We start from the raw sequence: 19,703 nt of genomic DNA on the forward strand, positions 1-19,703 counted from the left end.
GGCGACAGAGGGTGAGATGGTTGGATGACATCACCGACACAATGGACATGAGTTTGAGCAGGCTCCAGGAGATGGTGATGGACAGGGAAGCCTGGCATGCTGCAGTTCATGGGGTCACAAAGAGTTTTCATGACTTAGTGACTGAACAAGACTAAAAGTCTAATAAAATAATCTTAAATGTATAACATATTTTACATAAAAAGTACTGATCATGACGTTATTTATAATAGTGAAAGTTACCCAGATGTAGGGTTTTTCCAGTAGTCATGTACAGATGTAATAGTTATAATGAAAAGAAAGCTGAGCACCAAAGAACTGATGAGGATTAATTATGAGATATTATGGTGTATCCTTATGATGGAACATTATTCAGTTATTAAATTATATTTACAAAGAGTTTATCACAAAAAATGTTCATAGGGTAAGTTGCATATAATACGATGTAGTTAAGAAATATGATAATGTTAACAGTGATTAATCCTGTGTGGGGGCTTTTAGTGATTTTTTTCATTATTAACTTCCATTTTTCCTAAACTAGACAAGATTTGTTCTCTCCATTTGGCATTTCCATTCATGCCCTGGGTATTGTATTTATGCAATATGCAACATCTCCTCTTCATTTCTAATAGAATCCTAATTACAAGTAGATAGTGAAAACTTGATTTTCCTGGTTTCCTTGTGCTAAGGGTATCTGTGTCTAATGAAATATAAGCAGAAGTCAACTGAGTGGGGCTTCCAGTAAAACTTGTTTTTTGAACGTCAAAAAAGGAGAGGGTGCTCAGTTGTTATGTACCATTTGCTCTTAAACTTTCCAGAAAACTTGTTTCTGTCTAGAAACCACTATGGCAGGCAGAAATCTAGGAGCTGTCCATGAGAGTTCTACCTCCTGGGACACATGATCACAGAGTGTAGATTGGACCTGTAAACATGGTGGAATAGTCACTCCCTTAGTTACATTGTCTTATATAAGCCTCTGTTATAGCCAACTGGAAAGAGATTCTTCTGCTGTGTTGTGAGAAGGCTGTGGCTAGGAACCCAAGTCAGCCTTTAGAACCTAAGAACAACCACAGCCAGCTGTCACTGATTTTAGTGTCTCCTTCAAAGGTAGATGGACATGGCCCTAAGGGAAATTGACATTTGACTTTGATAAGCAAAGCAGTAGATTAAAAATGAAACTGGAATCATGGACTGAAGCCTCAGAATAAGATCTAGTAGACATTAATATAAAATACTACCAGGTGTGTGTGTTAGTTACTTAGTCACGTCCGACTCTTTGTGACCCCATGGACTGTAGCTGGCCAGACTCCTCTGTCCATGGGATTCTCCAGGACTGGATTGCCATTTCCTTCTCCAGGGGATCTTCCTTACCCAGGGATTGAACCCGGGTCTCCTGCATTGCAGGCAGATTCTTTACCATCTAAGCTATAGGGAAGTCCTATGGCTAAAATGCTACACTTTGGTTCAAATTATCAATAGCTTAAATGCATAAGACCTTATTTGACAGTCTATTATTTGCAGAAAAAGGAGCAGGGATGTTTAGATGACCATGAGTGCAGCATGTGTCGGCAGTTTGATCCAGCTATTAAAAGAAATTAGCACAGGACAATACTATCTAAAATAGAAATGTGACTTAGGCAAGGTAAGTTAAAGTTTCATTATGCTATGCTTCTACGTCTGGTATAATGACAACAGATCTGGTCACTATATTAATAAAAGGAAAAAGGCATATGGACAGATTAGAGAATATCCAGGTAGGAAAACCAGAATGGTAAGGGTTCTTAAAGCCATTTCACGTTGACTACAGGCAGGTGTTTAACAAAGAGAAGTCTTACAAAAGAGTGAAAAGATCTGTTTTTGCTGAGGATTTGTAGCCAGCTAAACCCATAAATTAAACTGTGGAATATTCTGAAAGAGATGGGAATACCAGACCATCTGACCTGTCTCTTGAGAAACGTGTATGCAGGTCAGGAAGAAACAGTTAAAACTGGACATGGAACAACAGACTGGTTCCAAATAGGAAAAGGAGTAGGTCAAGGCTGTATATTGTCACCCTGCTTATTTAACTTATATGCAGAGTACATCATGAGAAACGCTGGGATGGAAGAAACACAAGCTGGAATCAAGATTGCTGGGAGAGATATCAATAACCTCAGATATGCAGATGACACCACCCTTATGGCAGAAAATGAAGAAGAACTAAAGAGCCTCTTGATGAAAGTGAAAGAGGAGAGTGAAAAAGTTGGCTTAAAGCTCAACATTCAGAAAACTAAGATCATGGCATCTGGTCCCATCACTTCACGGGAAATAGATGGGGAAACAGTGGAAACAGTGTCAGACTTTATTTTTTTGGGCTCCAAAATCACTGCTGATGGTGATTGCAGCCATGAAATTAAAAGACGCTTACTCCTTGGAAGGAAGGTTATGGTCAACCTAGATAGCATATTTAAAAGCAGAGACATTACTTTGCCAACAAAGGTCCGTCTAGTCAAGGCTATGGTTTTTCCAGTGGTCATGTATGGATGTGAGAGTTGGACGGTGAAGAAAGCTGAGAGCCGAAGAATTGATGCTTTTGAACTGTGGTGTTGGAGAAGATTCTTGAGAGTCCCTTGGACTGCAAGGAGATCCAATCAATCCATCCTAAAGGAGATGAGTCCTGGGTGTTCATTGGAAGGACTGATGTTAAAGCTGAAACGCCAATACTTTGGCCACCTGATGCGAAGAGCTGACTCATTGGAAAAGACCCTAATGCTGGGAAGGATTGGGGGCAGGAGGAGAAGGGGACGACAGAGGATGAGATGGTTGGATGGCATCACCGACTCGATGGACATGGGTTTGGGTAAACTCCAGGAGTTGGTGATGGACAGGGAGGCCTGGCGTACTGCTATTCATGGGGTCGCAAAGTCAGACATGACTGAGCGACTGAACTGAACTGAACTGAAATACATAAATAGATGCTGGAAGCATTCTAAATTTTAAAGTACGATACAAATGTTAAATATCATTATTTTGAACATTCTTGGCAAATAACAAAAGCAGACTTTTGATCTACATGATGAACGTAATTTACAAGGTTTCTAAATATTTTGCCCTTTCAAGATCTGAAACAAATTTGCATAATTACTTTTAAAGTTAGATTTAGATATCTCCAACCAGATAAAAACCTAGCAGAAGGCATGCTTCAATCATATCCTAGACACCTCTGACCTATGTTAGAACGACTGGCAACTTAAAAGAAAGTGCACTGTTGTTGGCATAGAGGGAGACCATCACTTAGTCATCTTACTTGTCTGCTTTAATTTTCAGACCCACTACCTGGGAGAGACATGGTGAATAAATCTAATTTTTGGTTACTTAGAAAGAGAAAGAGAGGGCACCAATGCTGTGCAATCTGGTTTTGCTTTTTATTTTTCTCTTGTCCAACATCTTCCCACTGTACTACTGAGAGGAGCAGCACAGGAAAAGAAGATGAAAATCCAGGCTACCTAAATGTAATCTTATTAGAATTGTACACTGAGAAGAGTCCGCTGTTTCCCAATCTTAGCTCTTCCATGAGATACACAGTTCCTCTACTCGTTCCTATCTCGGTGGCCTCATTTTCTTGTCAAAATGTTGGGAGTACCCAGAGATCAGTCCTTGGTCCTCTTCTCTACTGCCTAGATGTTTCTCTTGAACTCCAGAATCACATACAACTACCTATTTGACAGATGCTCTTAGATGTCTTCTAGATTTTAACATACACAAAACTGAGTCCTTATAGCTTTCCCTATGGCCCATCCACATCTCAGGACCCCCAGCTCAGAAAGTGGCAACTGGACTTCTCCAGTTTCTCAGAACAAAAACTGTGGAGCCATCCCCAAATGTCCTCTTTCTCTCATAACCTTCATCCAAATCATCAGTTAATCCTGTCTGCTATATGTTCAAAAATACATGTAGGCACTTCCTTGACAATCCAGTGGTTAAGACTTCAGAGTCCCACTGCAGGGGGCATGGGTTTGATCCCTGGTTAGGGAACTAAGTTCCTGCACATGTGGCTAAAAAGTTAAAAAACAAAATATATTTTTTAAAGCATGTAGAGTTTGATTATCTTTCAGAATTTTTCTTTCCTAGATACACAATAGAGTCCTAGCTGATTTCCTGTTTCCAACCTTTCCTACTATAATCCAAGCTCAACATAACCACCAGAACTGTCTAAATCAAATCATAGCACTGATCAAAGCAGACATCTTTTCATCTTACTCAGAGAAAAACCCAAAGTTGTCACAATGCTTTGAAGACTGAACACATCACCTCTTATCTCATGTCTGTCATCCTAGCAAAGCCCAGGTACCAGTTCGAGACGTGCCTCTGCCCATGCTAAACCCTCTTGCATGACCATTCCCTTCCCAGGAATCTAAACGACTCAATGCTGGCCCTCTTCCAAACCTTTAATTTTAAAAAAAATACCTGAGTGAAACCTTCCCTAGTCACCTGTCTAAAACTGCTTTCTTCTCTGAATCCCCATACATACACTTGACTCAAGCTCTAGGCTCCTTTTCTATACAAATGAACCCCCTAGCACTTAGCTCTACCAGACAAACTTATTTATCTTTTCATTACCTGCCACCACACTACAATGCAGGCTCTCAGAAGACAAGGATTTGATCTGTTTTTCCCAGGCATAATCCTACAGCCTAACACAGTATCCATCACGTGGAGGAGAGGTACTCAGATTCTCTAAAGAATGAATAAGTTCGGTTCAGTCGCTCAGTCGTGTCCGACTCTCTGCGACCCCATGAATTGCAGCACGCCAGGCCTCTCTGTCCATCACCAACTCCCGGAGTTTACCCAAACCCATGTTCATCGAGTCGGTGATGCCATCCAACCATCTCATCCTCTGTCGTCCCCTTCTCCTCCCGCCTCCAATCCTACCCAGCATTAGGGTCTTTTCCAATGAGTCAACCCTTCGCATGAGGTGGCCAAAGTATTGGAGCTTCAGCTTCAACATCAGACCTTCCAATGAACACCCAGGATTGATCTCTTTTAGGATGGATTGATTGGATCTCCTTGCAGTCCAAGAAACTCTCAAGAGTCTTCTCCAACACCACAGTTCAAAAGCATCAATTCTGCGGCGCTCAGCTTTCTTCACCGTCCAACTCTCACATCCATACATGACCACTGGAAAAACCATAGCCTTGACTAGACGGACTTTTGTTGGCAAAGTAATGTCTCTGCTTTTAAACATGCTATCTAATAAAGGAAACCATAAAATAAGGAGTTAGATGACAAGATGATGAAGTACTCTCCAAATCTAATTTTTGCTGGGTTTCCATGCAATGGTAGAAGACACAATGACGTGATAATGGGGGTCTGAGTATGGGTTTCTATTACCGTGGTAACACAAGGCCTCTTGAGAGCTTGATAATTTAAATTTACTGCCCCTGTCTGTCCTTCTTTACAAAAATCTGAAACATGGAACTACACTTACAACCACATGAAACAGACAATGATACTTCTCTTTCCCAAGAAACTCTTCCTTTTCAAAGGGACTCATCCTGGGAGACCTGCCACAATGAGCCCGTTGAGGCAGCATGTAAAAACGGGATTTATACACAATGTTTCAGAAACATACTGTACAAGCACTGCTAGGCACCCGCTGCAGCCACCCCTCTCTTTCATTTTGGGAGAGAACATGAAAGCTAAATGACTTGCCTCATGATTCACAAAGATCATGCCTACATTAGAGAATTCAGAGTGACTCTAGAATTAGAAAAGGTCTCAACAGAATTTCCTTCCCTTAAAGCAACCTGTGACAGGCAAATTTATTCTCAAAAGATGGCTCCACTTCATTTAGTTCAAGGACGTGGATTTACAGCTCTCGATCTTTCTGTCCATGGCTTTTGCTACATTATTCCAGCAACAATCTCATCCCTTCAGGTCACCCTTGGACACCTCAGGCTAACCTCATCTTTGAACAGCACTCTGGCATGTTAGGTCTGTGAGCAGGCTGACTGAGAAGCAGCTGCCGTTGCTTCCCACTTCTGTCTAATGGACTATTGATCTCTCCCCCACCCCATCCCCTGTCCCAGCAGGTTCTCCCAAGAAATCAATACCTCACTAGTCAGCGAAGCAGAGATGAAACGAGGCCGTGGGAGGGCAACGCTGCCACTCACAAATCTAAGGGTCCTCCAAGGATGGCGCACAAGACACATCGAAGGAGGGAAAGGACCACAAAACGGGAACAGACCGAATCGACACCGAAAAATCGCGGGGAAACACACAGAGGAAGAAAGCAAACATGTCTCCGCCACAAACCTCTCATGAAACAAGGAAACAACCCCTTCCAGAAGTTTCTGACAATGGTTTGGAGAGAGGAGACAGAGCCTTTGCCCACGCTTTTAAGAGTAGAAAGGTGGAGAAGAAAGCACCAGGTAGGTCCAGAATCAACCAGACCTAGTTTAAATCCTAGCTCTGGCGCTCCTTTGGGTGAGTGTCTTAACTCCTGCTGGACTTTAGTTTCCACATTTCTCTATTATTCTTTAACTTTTTATTTTCTACCGGAGTGTAGCTGATTAACAATGTTGTGATAGTTTCGAGTGTATAGCAAAGTGACTCAGTTATACATGTACACATGCATCTATTCTTTCCTAAACTCTTTACCCACTTGGGTTGTTACATAATATCGAGCCGAGTTCCCTGAGCTATACAGTAAGATCTTGTTGGTTATCCATTTTTTATTATAAAAGCTTATTTTTAATCCAGAAGAACAGAAATAGGAAATTTTAAATCCTTCCCAAAGCTTGCCGTTTTTAAAAGTTTACTGAGCAGTATAACTTTCCAGATTTTCTAAGTGTATATAGATTACTATTTTTACATAGAATTCATAGGGAACATACCAGTTTTTAATTGTTGTTTTTTTTTTTTTTTACTTGACAATATATTGAGGATATAGCAGTGTGCACATGTCAACCCCAAACTCCCTAGCTACCCCTTCCCTGGCAATCATAAGTTCATTCTCTAAGTCTCTGAGTCCGTTTTGTAAATAAGTTCATTGGTATCATTTCTTTTTAGATTCTGCCTATAGGGGATGTCATACTATTATTTTTAATAGTAAGTCTCTATGGTCTTGTATGGACTTTTCTGATGGCTGATAAAGCTACGTAACTGCAGTAGTGACACATTCTTACCTAGATATTTTAGGGTAAAGATAATATTTGTCTTTCTCTGTCTTGACTTACTTCACTTAGCATGATGATGTCTAGGTCTATCTATGTTGCTGCAAATGGCATTATTTCATTATTTTTATGACTAATATTCCATTGTATATATATATATAGAGAGAGATATATACACACAACATCTTCTTTATCCATTCGTTTGTCAATGGACACTTAGGTTGCTTCCATGTCTTGGCTATTGTAAATACTGCAACATTATAAATCAAGTATATCTCAACAGCAAATTTTTTTTTAAAGATGAGAAACTCTCCTTGCTTTTTAAAACACCCAAGGATTCCTAAAGGCGGCTTCTTTATGCCCCTCTGCACAGACCTGTTAAAAAGAAGCTTCTCCCAGCGGTCTCCTTGATCTTGCTTTGGGGACTGTCTTATCCTTGCTAACTCAGAATATCAAGTAAGCTGCCTCATTCGCAGGTAGAGGTAACACCTTCTCCTTCAAGTGCTCTCACAGCCCTGTAGAGTCCACTAGTATTTATGGAACTTCCTACTATATTGTAATTATTCATTTATATGAGTTTTCTTCCAGGAGACTGAGAACTTCTTAATGGGAAGAAACTGTGCCCTTTATCACCAGGGCCTCAGTGCTTAGCAAAGTGCCTGGATATACAACAGGTCTTCAAGGAATATATCAGGAATGAATGAAGGAGTGAGTGAGCAAATATAAAACAGCATGTGCATATCAAATCACCAAAGGACTGTTTTCCAGAAACATACATCCTCTGCCCCTCTGGATATTTCTGAGATTAGGGCCAAGGCACCTGCAGTGTATTTCAACAAGCTCCTCGGGTGATCCTGATGTACGACTCTATTCAGGAATCACATCACTGGAGAGAGTTCTAGCCTAGATCTGAAGTCTAGGCCTCGTTTCTTCAATGAAAATCACTAAAAAACCTCTCTGCAACTCTGTTTATTAGTTAAAAAATAAAAGACAAATACAATAGTGTGTGTGGCTCAAATGACAATAGCTGAAACCAGTGAGAGGTACATGATAATTTCAATGAGGAGGAAACTTCTCAGTGTTGGTTCTAGGGTATGAAGAAGGAATATGCTGGCTAATAAAATCCACAGGCTGATGGTAGATTCTTGGGCAATGCTAGTGGAATCACTAAGCTAAAAATTCTGCAGTTGCTAGTTTGGGCCCAAGGCACTAGGTGGGATGGCCTTCCTCATCTTCATTTTTTGTCTCTGTCCCCCCTTCATGCTGTGGGACACTGCAATCTCCCTGCTGTGCAGTGTCTAGGGAGCTTTCTGGATGAAAGGAGTTACATAATGTGGTATGCTCCTGGGAAATACAGCAGCAAATTAATTTTTCTGCTTCTTCTTCACAGTTCTCTAAGGACAGAAATACCCCCACAACAGGCAGGAGAAAGAATAATACAGAAAAAAGAATCTTCTGAATAAGTGCTTGAAAAGCACTGCAGTAAAAAAATTCTGTTCCAGCCAATAAACACTGACCAAGTGATCAATGTTCACTTGGATGGGTAACCAGGAGGATTTCCCAGTGCGGCGTGGGAGACAGGTCCATAGAGAAAGAAGTTTAACATAATGTGGTAAGAGATAAGAGAGACTACCTGAGAGTCAGTAGCAGATGATGCTTGAGCTGAGTCCTGAAGGAAGAGTGGAGGACAGGTGAATTAACTGTAGGAAGCATGTTCCAGGAAGAAGGAATTTCAAAATGTGAACAGGGAACTTGAGACAGTTTAGTATCACTAGGGGATAAACAGAGGTAGGAAGTAGCCAGGGATAGACTTGGAGAGGCAGAGAAGAGCATCACTATGGGTTTGGGGAGGGCGGTTTTTCCCTCTGGAATTTGGGCTTTCTGAAGGATAAGTAACCTGGTTCTACGGGAGTATGGATCAAATGTCTGGGTGGATGTGAGGTCTCCCACAAAGATGATCTAATTTGCAGAAGAGCTAATAAATTCCATTTCCAACATGTTGGATTTGAAGACTCGTTGAGATGAGATCCAAGCAGAGATCCAGAGGGACCTGGAAGTCTGAGGTTTGGAAAGAAGCCACGCTGGACGTAGAGATCCAGGAAGAAAGCTGATTCCAGAAGCAGAGTCTGGTATTGAGTCTGGGAATTTGAGTTCTTTGAGTCTGGGAATGGCAGCCATGGTTTACTACTGAAAATCAGAGACCAAATAGGACATATCTGTCACGATCTGCACCCGGGCAACATTTTCATTCCCAAAGGCACTACTTGCTTTTCCCATCCTCCTTCACCTACACTTTTCCATACCTCTCACCTCTGCTGCAGATTAAGCTCCAGAGAGGATAGAATCTTAGGAGTACCCTTCCTCCTGGAAATCCTGAAAGATAGGCCTTTTTCCTTTAAAAGATTTTTACAGAAATCATTATGTTGGACAGGACCAGATTTTTAAAAGTGAAAACATGGAAATCTTACAAAGATTTCAGATGTTCCCTGCCTCGAATTTTGGAGCCCTGTCTCGGCACCAGGAAACCCATCAAGTCCTTCTGAGCTCTTCTACTGTCCTTTAGAACAGAGCTGATACGTCCTTCCTTCAGTCTCCACTCTTTCTCTAACTAAGTGCATCATTTGCCAGCTTCCAGGTTCTGCTTCCACATCATGAAGAAGGGCAACACACTTGCAGGGGCAACATCTTTCAAAACACACAGAGATCCTCAAAGGGGATGGGTGGACAGTAATGTACCATCGACAGAGGGGTTGTGCAAAGATCCAAGGAGAGAATTTCATTTCACAAGGCTCCCTGTTCCCTTTCTGGGTCTGATACTCTACCCCAACATAAAATTCCTGCCCCAGCTGAATAGAACTTTTTCTCCAGGAGTCCCGTAATCTTAACACATTTTTCTAAAGATATCAGTGGAAAGGAATTAAGCAATTGAAGGTGTCACGAGCTGCTTCTAAAACAAGCATCCATGATTCAGTGGGCAGTATTTCCTGGGAAGTCTCTGAAACTGGGAGCAATTTTTGCACACATGTATATTTTTTTTAAGAGAGAGACCAGGCATTTATTGCATACTAATCTTCCAGGCATTTTGCACTTACTATCATTGATTCTTATGACAACTCCATTTTTCATATGAGAAATAGAGGCTCAGCATAATTAAGTGTTTGGCCCAAAGCCACACACCTTTGGGTCCAAGGCGAGAGCCTGACCCCTATCTACATGGCATCCACACCCACACTCACCATACTCTGTTGAAGTGCCCCTCTGTGCTTCTCAGAGTCTTTTCTCAGGTTCAGAAATGCATGGTGATCCTACAGCCTGGATCCAGCTGAGGAAAAGGTGGTTTTTCTGGACTCAGAGAGACATGGTCTCTCAGAGACTCGTAGCCTGCCTCAGCTCTGTAGGTAACACCCATCATCAGAAGGGAGGACTGAGCCACATGGTGTGAGCTGGCCCAGCAGAGGGCCACCTCCCAGCAGCAGACACGTAGGTGGCAGAGATGGAGTCCCTTAAGGAAACATCTGTAGAAGCCGTACGGTGTGGGTAGGAAGAGAACAATGACGTGGAAAGTCTGGAATTACCTAAGGCAAAGACCAGAGAAGGATATCTGAAGCAGAAGGAACTGCGTGAAAAAGCATGGAGATGAATACTGGGAATACTAAAATTCAGATATTAAAGTAGCAGGTGGGTGAGAAACAGAGAAGGCAAAACTCTGCCATGAGTCAGACTATGTCCCTATCATCAACCCCTCAGGCAGAGAATCCTTAAAAGGCTAGAGAAGCCTCAACAGTTTCTCTTTTTCTTTAATTTCACTATATCTTTATTTATAAATTTATCTTTGTCATTGTAAAAGCAACATAATCACACTAAAAGATGAAAACAAGACCACCCACAATCCCACAATCTAACAACTGTTACCATGTGGCAAGAATTATCTCCTAACTTTTTTCATATTGCATATCTGGTAAACAGACAAAACTCAAAAGCCCACCCTACTTGATTTTCCTTAAGAGAAAACTGCCAACCAACAGGAACTTGTATTCAATCAGCGCCTTTTCCTTAGAGGATTTAGAAAATTCTAATATAAAGCATGATATATGGGGTTTCTCAGGCTCAGAACTACTGAAATTTGGGGCCAAATCACTCTTTTGGGGAGTGTGTTTGAGGGTGTGTGGTATGCACTGTAGGATGTCTATAAAACATTATGGAAAAAACCCGAATGAATGTTTTGGCCAATCCAATATTTATCTATCTATCCCAGTCTCTAGTCAACCATGTATTGGTTGCTTCATAAAGAGTTATGATATAATAAGGCAAGATTGGAAAAGGCTATAAGATAGTGCAGGGTGGTGGCTGGGTGTACACAGCACATAGCACATCTGGCTTGAAATCCCAACTTTACAACCCAACAACTGTGTGCTTCATCCATAAAACAAGAATAATAAAAGTACTTACAAGACAGTTTTAAGGATGAGCTATTGCATGTAAAGCCACAAGCACAAAAGAGAAACAATTGATGTTGTAAGACATCGGTGCAAACTTGAATGAGTAGAGGGCCAGATCAGATGATAAATAGTTCAGGGTTTGAAAGCCATAAGGCTGCTGTTGCAACTACTCAACTCTGCAGCTATAGTAGAAAAGCAGCCCCAGATAGAATGCGCTGATGAGCATGGCTGTGCTCTGATAGCCCTTCATTTACTATAGAGGGGCAGGCACATTTGGCCCACAGGTCATAGCTGGCTGACCCCTGCTTTCAGGTATCTAAATTTGAATCAAGAAGTACAGCCTATAGAAGATTCTTGAACGGGACAATGAAAAAAATCAAAGTGATTCCTTGGATAGGTTGAATTTTTAGCATCATGCGAGGTCTGGAGTCTATAACAATTGTCTAAGTGTGAAACAGCAAGGACCTGCACTGGAGGTAATTCAAATGGGAACCCTGCAGGAGAGGATGACAAATGCCAACTCTGTGCCTCCCGCACACCCAGCTGTGGTAATAACCTCTGAGGGTCTGTCTTTGTTTTCCTACAACATCTTAGTCATAGTTGGATCTCATATTACCTAGCAAATGATTAGCATAGACCCAGAAAACCTTTGGAGAACTAATTAGCTAAAGTTAAAAATTGAAATGCTATTCTTAATTTATACTGACTCCTAAACAGATGAGTTGCTTGAATTTGAGACTCATACTTAAGCTACTCTCAGTTTCAAGCAATGATTCCATTTTTCATGCAGGGCATTAAGAATCTGTCAGAAATGATGGTTCAAATAGTTGTACTACAGACTAGTGGTCACTCTATGAAATGATCATGACTATTAACCATTGCCATCACTTCCTGTAAATGATACCTTCTAACTTTGCTCTGGTTTTGGATTTTCAGATTGGGCCCTTCCTTTTATGTTCCTAAATACAACCAGCTTTAAGCAGATTGGCTAAAAATGCCGGGTTAAACATGCTGTACCCCAACCAAGTCAGGGGAGGCACAGCCTACAACTCCAAATACAGTCTTTGGAGACGGATGCCTAAAATGTGCCATATCTACTTCCCATAGGGAATTCTGACATTTTAAGAACAGGCGCACCTAAGAGCATACCCTGAACCCAGAAAATGTTTAATACACATTGTTCACAGCACAGACCTGGAACAGTCATTCAACACAAATTGTGTTGAATCAATGAATGCACCAGTGACTATCAAGAATTTTTTTATGGATTGACATTTAAAAATTGGGACTAAGCCAAAGATGGCTTACTACTCGGTTGAAAAATAAAAGGATTTTTAAAAAATAATGTCTTATACTCAATTCGTTAAAAAATGAATTAGAATAACCATCTACCCATACCCAAGCTCAATGATGCATTTCCGGTTTGTATAAATGCACTGTATTTCTAATTACATATTTTCTAAAAGCCTATAAAAATAAATGATGCGTGATCCTACCCTTCAAGCAGTTTCTAGAAAATGAGCTGCTTATTTCAGCTTTCAGAGCAATTAAAAAATAATAATGATAATGAATAAAAGCTTACTAAACAATGAAATGGCATGGACCTAACAGAAGCACAAGATATTAAGAAGAGGTGGCAAGAATAAACAGAAGAACTGTACAAAAAATATCTTCACGACCCAGATAATCATGATGGTGTGATCACTCACCTAGAGCCAGACATCCTGGAATGTGAAGTCAAGTGGGCCTTAGAAAGCATCACTACAAACAAAGCTAGTGGAGGTGATGGAATTCCAGTTGAGCTATTTCAAATCCTCAAAGGTGATACTGTGAAAGTGCTGCACTCAATATGTCACCAAATTTGGAAAACTCAGCAGTGGCCACAGGACTAGAAAAGGTCAGTTTTCATTCCAATCCCAAAGAAAGGCAATGCCAAAGAATGCTCAAACTACCGCACAATTGCACTCATCTCACACGCTAGTAAAGTAATGCTCAAAATTCTCCAAGCCAGGCTTCAGCAATACGTGAACCGTGAACTTCCAGATGTTCAAGCTGGTTTTAGAAAAGGCAGAGGAACCAGAGATCAAATTGCCAACATCCACTGGATCATTGAGAAAGGAAGAAAGTTCCAGAAAAACATCTATTTCTGCTTTATTGACTATGCTGAAGCCTTTGACTGCGTGGATCACAATAAACTGTGGAAAATTTTGAAAGAGATGGGAATACCAGACCATCTGACCTGCCTCTTGAGAAACCTGTATGCAGGTCAGGAAGCAACAGTTAGAACTGGACAGGGAACAACAGACTGGTTCCAAATAGGAAAAGGAGTCCATCAAGGCTGTATGTTGTCACCCTGCTTATTTAACTTATATGCAGAGTACATCATGAGAAACGCTGGGATGGAAGAAGCACAAGCTGGAATCAAGATTGCTGGGAGAGATATCAATAACCTCAGATATGCAGATGACACCACCCTTATGGCAGAAAGTGAAGAAGAATTAAAGAGCCTCTTGATGAAAGTGAAAGAGGAGAGTGAAAAAGTTGGCTTAAAGCTCAACGTTCAGAAAACTAAGATCACGGCATCCGGTCCCATCACTTCATGGGAAATAGATGGGGAAACAGTGGAAACAGTATCAGACTTTATTTTGGGGGGCTCCAAAATCACTGCTGATGGTGATTGCAGCCATGAAATTAAAAGACGCTTACTCCTTGGAAGGAAGGTTATGACCAACCTAGATAGCATATTTTCGTTCTGGGAGAATAGCGTTGAAACATGTATATTATCATATGTGAAACAGAACACCATTCCATGTTCGATGCATGAGACAAATGCTCAGGGCCGGGGCAATGGGATGACCCAGAGGGATGGGATGGGGAGGGAGGTGGGTGGGGGGTCCAGGAAGTGGAACACATGTAAACCTATGGCTGATTCATGTCAATGTATGGCAAAAACTACTACAATATTGTAAAGTAATTAGCCCCCAACTAAAATAAATACATTTATTTAAAAAAATAGTAAAAAATAAAAAAATAAAAAAAGAATTCACCTGCAATGCAGGAGATCCTGGTTCGATTCCTGGGTCAAAAATAAATAAATAAATAAAAGCAGAGACATTACTTTGCCAACAAAGGTCTGTCTAGTCAAGGCTATGGTTTTTCCAGTGGTCATGTATGGATGTGAGAGTTGGATGGTGAAGAAAGCTCAGCACTGAAGAATTGATGCTTTTGAACTGTGGTGTTGGAGAAGACTCTTGAGAGTCCCTTGGACTGCAAGGAGATCCAACCAGTCCATCCTAAAGGAGATCAGTCCTGGGTGTTCATTGGAAGGACTGATGTTGAAGCTGAAACTCCAATACTTTGGCCACCTGATGCGAAGAGTTGACTCATTGGAAAAGACCCTAATGCTGGGAAGGATTGGGGGCAGGAGGAGAAGGGGACGACAGAGGATGAGATGGTTGGATGGCATCACCGACTCGATGGACATGGGTTTGGGTAAACTCCGGGAGATGGTGATGGACAGGTAGGCCTGGTGTGCTGCGATTCATGGGGTCGCAAAGAGTTGGACACGACTGAGCAACTGAACTGAACTGAACTGAAACAATGAAATACAGGGATTTCCCTCGCAGTCCAGTGATTATGACTTGACCTTCCAATGAAGGAGGTGAGGTTTTGATTCCTGGTCAGGGAGCTAAGATTCCACATGACTCAAGGCCAAGAAACCAAAAGGTAAACAGAAGCAGTATTGCAACAAATTCAAAAAAGTTTTAAAAAAATACAACAATGAAATTCAGAAAACTTTTCCTTTACAAGAGAATTCTAGGCCAGCATTTCCTTACTGTTGTTGCTCAGTCGTGTCTGACTCTGCGACCACATGGACTACAGAAGGTTAGGCTCCACCATCTTCCACTATCTCCCGGAGTTTGCTCAAATTAATGTCCGTTGACTTGGTGATGCTATTCAACCATCTCATTCTCTGCTGCCCTCTTCTCCTTTTGCCTTCAGTCTTTCCCTTTCACAGCATTTCCTTAACGTGTTCTATTAGTTTGTTAAGTTTTCTATATGACCAAAAATCATTCACAAACTGATGCCTGAGAGAGTCCCCTTTTGGAAGATATAATAGAAAAAAATACCACTACACGTGTGACACACAATCACTTTAGAAATCCACACTGACTAGAGACATATCTTGATTTTGAAATCTTAATATAGAGAGGAACAAAAAGTGTCTGTTAGAATCAAAGAAGTAAGGTGATAACTATATAGCTTTAGGGAAATCGCCTAGGTCTCATCTCAACTTTTTTTTTAATTGTAATAACATTAATACTTACTCTATAGTATCATGCCAGGATTGAATGAGTTCATACACATAAAAATTTCTACACAAAGTTAACATACAGCAATCAGGAAGAACCTAGACATTGTTATTACTAGAGATTCAGAATGCACATAAGATATCAAAGGCCTGAGAATTCCAACAGCAAAGGGGACAGTGAAGTTGGTTTTCTCAAATCCATTTGATCATGTTTATTAATTCGAATTTTCAGTCACAAGACTCAGAAGTCAGTGCTAGCCAAACATGAAATCATTTATTCAAGGCTTCTTGGGTTGCTTGCAGAATTATTCCATATGCTACAGAAACAGTAGCCTAGAAAAACCAGATTGAGCCTAAGCTTCCAGAAACTCAGGTCCCATATAGAACAAGTGTGATGAGAACACTGCTACCAGCCACCAGTGAACACTAGGTCCTGAAATCTGCAAAGCTCTGAGGAACTCAACCTGAATGCAATTGTTCCTGGGACCGGATCTTGATTCTGCATCCAGCATAGGACTCAGCAAACCACACTCTCTCCGAAGAATGCCACCACCTTCCCCAGAGGGGGAAAAACAGGTTCTGCATTCCACCTTCATCCTCTAGTTGCTCACTTATGAATCAGTCTGTAGGTGGAATCTAGGTCATATGTCTGTTTTCTAGCTGCAAAGAAAGCAGAAGAAAGTTTTATGGGCTCTCCCTGGGGAGGTGAGTCTTCCCTGGCGAGAAGCTCCCCAAAGATAACAAATGTGTTGTCAACAGTTACTGGAAACCCAAACGCATGAAAAATAGGTGTTTTGCTGTGCCATGAAACCCCTATTTGTTGTTGTTCAGTTGCTAAGTTGTGTCCGACTCTTTGTGACCCCATGAACTGCAGCATGCCAGGCTTCCCTGTCTTTCACCATTACGCAGAGTTTGTTCAAATTCATGTCCATTGGGTTTGTGATGCCATCCAACCATCTCATCCTCTGTTGCCTCCTTCTCCTCCTGCCTCCAGTCTTTCCCAGAATCAGGGTCTTTTCCAATAAGTTGGCTCTTCGCCTCAGGTGGCCAAAGTATTGGAGTTTCAGCTTCAGCATCAGTCCTTCCAATGAGTATTCAGGGTTGATTTCCTTTAGGATTGACTGGTTTGATTTCCTTGTTGTCCAATCAACTCTCAAGAGTCTTCTCCTCCCCCTAAAAACTACTAATGTCTTATAGAGAATACTACTGGGTATGTTCCTTCCCTTAGCAGGCCACACATCAGCATCTTGCTTTTTAGTCTTAGGGAAGAGACTAAAATTCAATAGAGTTTAATGTTAGAAAGTTTCTTCTAGGGTACCCATTGATCTTAGAATATTCTGAAATCGAGAGTGGGCCTAAAGGTTACTATAAATAGGATAGAAACAGACAATGAAATCTGCCAGAAGTAGAGCATGCTGTGGAGGCTGCATGAACGGAAGACACTGCAGTTCTTTCTGAAACTGTTCTTGTCGCCACTCGGGTAGATCCCACCTGCCCCATTATTTCCCATCTACATGGCATTTTCCTGGTGTCCTGTTTCTGAACACAACCTCATGGGAACCACCACAGCATAAGAGTAAGATGGAGCAGCCTGGGAAGGACTGAGATATAGAAACAGACCCTTCTTCTGAGTGCAGCTTTTGTGAGCATCAGCGTCAGCTGCAGATGATGACACCCACATGGGCAGGTGGGCTGTGGGAACAAGTGATTGAGACAAGGTGGGATGTGTGTGTGGTGGGATCAGACATAAAACATCCAGGGACCCCTGGGTCGCTTAATCTCACAGTAACTCTAAAAAGTAATTGGATCTGGACAATAGAGTGAATCCAAAGGAAGTAGCTTTGGAGATTCAAGCAAAAAGCAACAAGAAGGCACCAGGTAAATGGAGCAGAAGGTCAGGGGACCCCATCAGCCATTGACATGGGCCCAAAAGATAGGATTCTCAATATCGGGAATGCTCTAGCAAGAGCAAGCCAGGGCCCTCATTCTAAATAGACAAGTCTACCAAAACATATTATAAACACCGAGCTTGGACACAAAAATGCATAAGAGCCGTTATTAGAGATAAGGTATGATGTGGACAGTGACATGCATCAGAGCTCCTGACCTACAGGTTGACCAAGGAAATTAAATTAGACCAGAAATGGAGGCATTAAAAATAATTGTGCTAGGACCACAGGCATAAATCGGAATGTTCCAGAAAATGGGACATATGATCACCCGTTATATGTTACTTGGCTGTAGTGAATCCCCAGGCAGAATTCAACTAAACATGGCTAAGAAAAGAAGAGAACGCAAAGGTTGAAAACTAAAGAAAACCTGACTTAGGAGACTGCTTTTCTTTTCTTTCCTTTGCTTTCGATATTTGAAGAGATAGTGTGAAAAACTAAAGATGCTAGCATACATTTATTTTTAATTTTTTTTTCTTCTCTTAATTCACAGCCAGAGGGTACCATGCTTATTCCAGCAATAGCACACAGTACGAAAATTCTTGCAGAAAATTTCTTTAGAAGATTGAAGAGCAAGACGGCCAATTTACTTAGGCAGTGGGGTCAGCAGCAGAAAGGAGGCTTGTCTAAAGAACAAACTCCTCTAACATCCTACCAGTTTCAGCTTCGGGCATGGCCAAACTGCTGGTGATGCCCATAGAATTTGTGCAAGAGGTGGCTGGGAGAACACAGCCAGAGGCTGTGGACATTAGCTCATTAGAAGTTTTGGAAACACTAAAAAAAGGAAAATCAGATGTTTATTACCAGACTGATAATGATATCACCCAAGAGGACCCATGTTGTTAGGAAAGACACTTTTCTAAGACAAAGATCGTTAGGGGAAATGTTCCCGGATCCCAAAGGAAATCAAAGAATGAATTGGTGGCTGTTTCCAAATGTTGCCAACTTAGCTTCAGGCAGAAGGTCTGAGCTGGGCCTCTGTTTTGTAAATGCTGAAATACTATCCTCAGAAAGTAAGCAGAGCTTTATCAGAGATCTTAAAAAGACTTTGGGAACAATTTGACTTATCAAGGCTGCAGTATTGTTCCTGCTGCAGGATTGTCCCTGCACACCTCGGTGTCAACTTGGAAAACCAGCCTGGCTCTGGGAAGCCATTTTCATTACTAAGAAATTCGGAAGGACAATTTCAGCAGCAGTATGCTTGGAGGGAAGAGAGGTGTAGATTCTACCTTCTACAGTGAGGTCTTGTACCCTCTTGGTCGTATTAGCAGTTCAGTGCCCTTTAGCCTTGGGAAACTCCCTCCGCCCTCTCTCTGTACAAAGCTTCTCTTCAAAGTTTACACTTTAGGGGATTTAGAGGATTAGAAATCCAGCACTGAAGTGCATGGTGGGTCAGCCAGGCCTTAAGTTAATTAACATCATGCCCTTAAGTAGAGTTTGACACTGCAATCATTGTGCAAGGAATGTCAGCGTGAAGTGAAAGAAAGTCCTTGTCCCACAAGAAATTTCAGCCCTCCCCACAAATTCATAGGCCTCTTCCTTCCTTTTCTCTTATTTTTCTGTTGGTACTTATTGGCTACCCAATATGTATCAGATATATCCATATATTTTCACTTAGGTTTTGTTGTTATTGTTATACATGAAGTCAAGATTCTATTTCATAAATTTCTGTGTTCCCAGTGCCTGGTATATAACAGGTCTTCCGTAACATTTGCTGAATGAAAGAATGATGGATCTAAATATATCCTTATATAATATGAGTCTTTCAATATAGATTGCCCTCCAGGTGTAAGGTAATTAATTGAGAAAAGGAGTTCTCCAAAATTCTGCTCTTTTATCCCTGTGCCTGGAG

General features: G+C 41.3%; 1 protein-coding gene and 1 long non-coding RNA gene across 2 annotated transcripts in view; one reads left to right on the forward strand and one right to left on the reverse strand.

Annotated features, from left to right (window-relative positions):
* The window catches only part of RAB38 (RAB38, member RAS oncogene family), a 67,413-nt gene that overhangs the window by 19,065 nt on the left and 28,645 nt on the right, over positions 1-19,703 (reverse strand). The window lies entirely within an intron of this gene.
* Positions 5,389-8,151, forward strand: LOC145523302 (uncharacterized). Its single transcript, XR_014066474.1, has 3 exons — positions 5,389-5,970; positions 6,069-6,407; positions 7,740-8,151. It is a non-coding gene; the product is annotated as an uncharacterized LOC145523302 (long non-coding RNA).

The sequence above is a fragment of the Giraffa tippelskirchi genome, chromosome 10 (genome assembly GCF_054371585.1).
Source record: "Giraffa tippelskirchi isolate mGirTip1 chromosome 10, T2T-mGirTip1v1.2.pri, whole genome shotgun sequence".
Classification (NCBI taxonomy): Eukaryota; Metazoa; Chordata; class Mammalia; order Artiodactyla; family Giraffidae; genus Giraffa; species Giraffa tippelskirchi.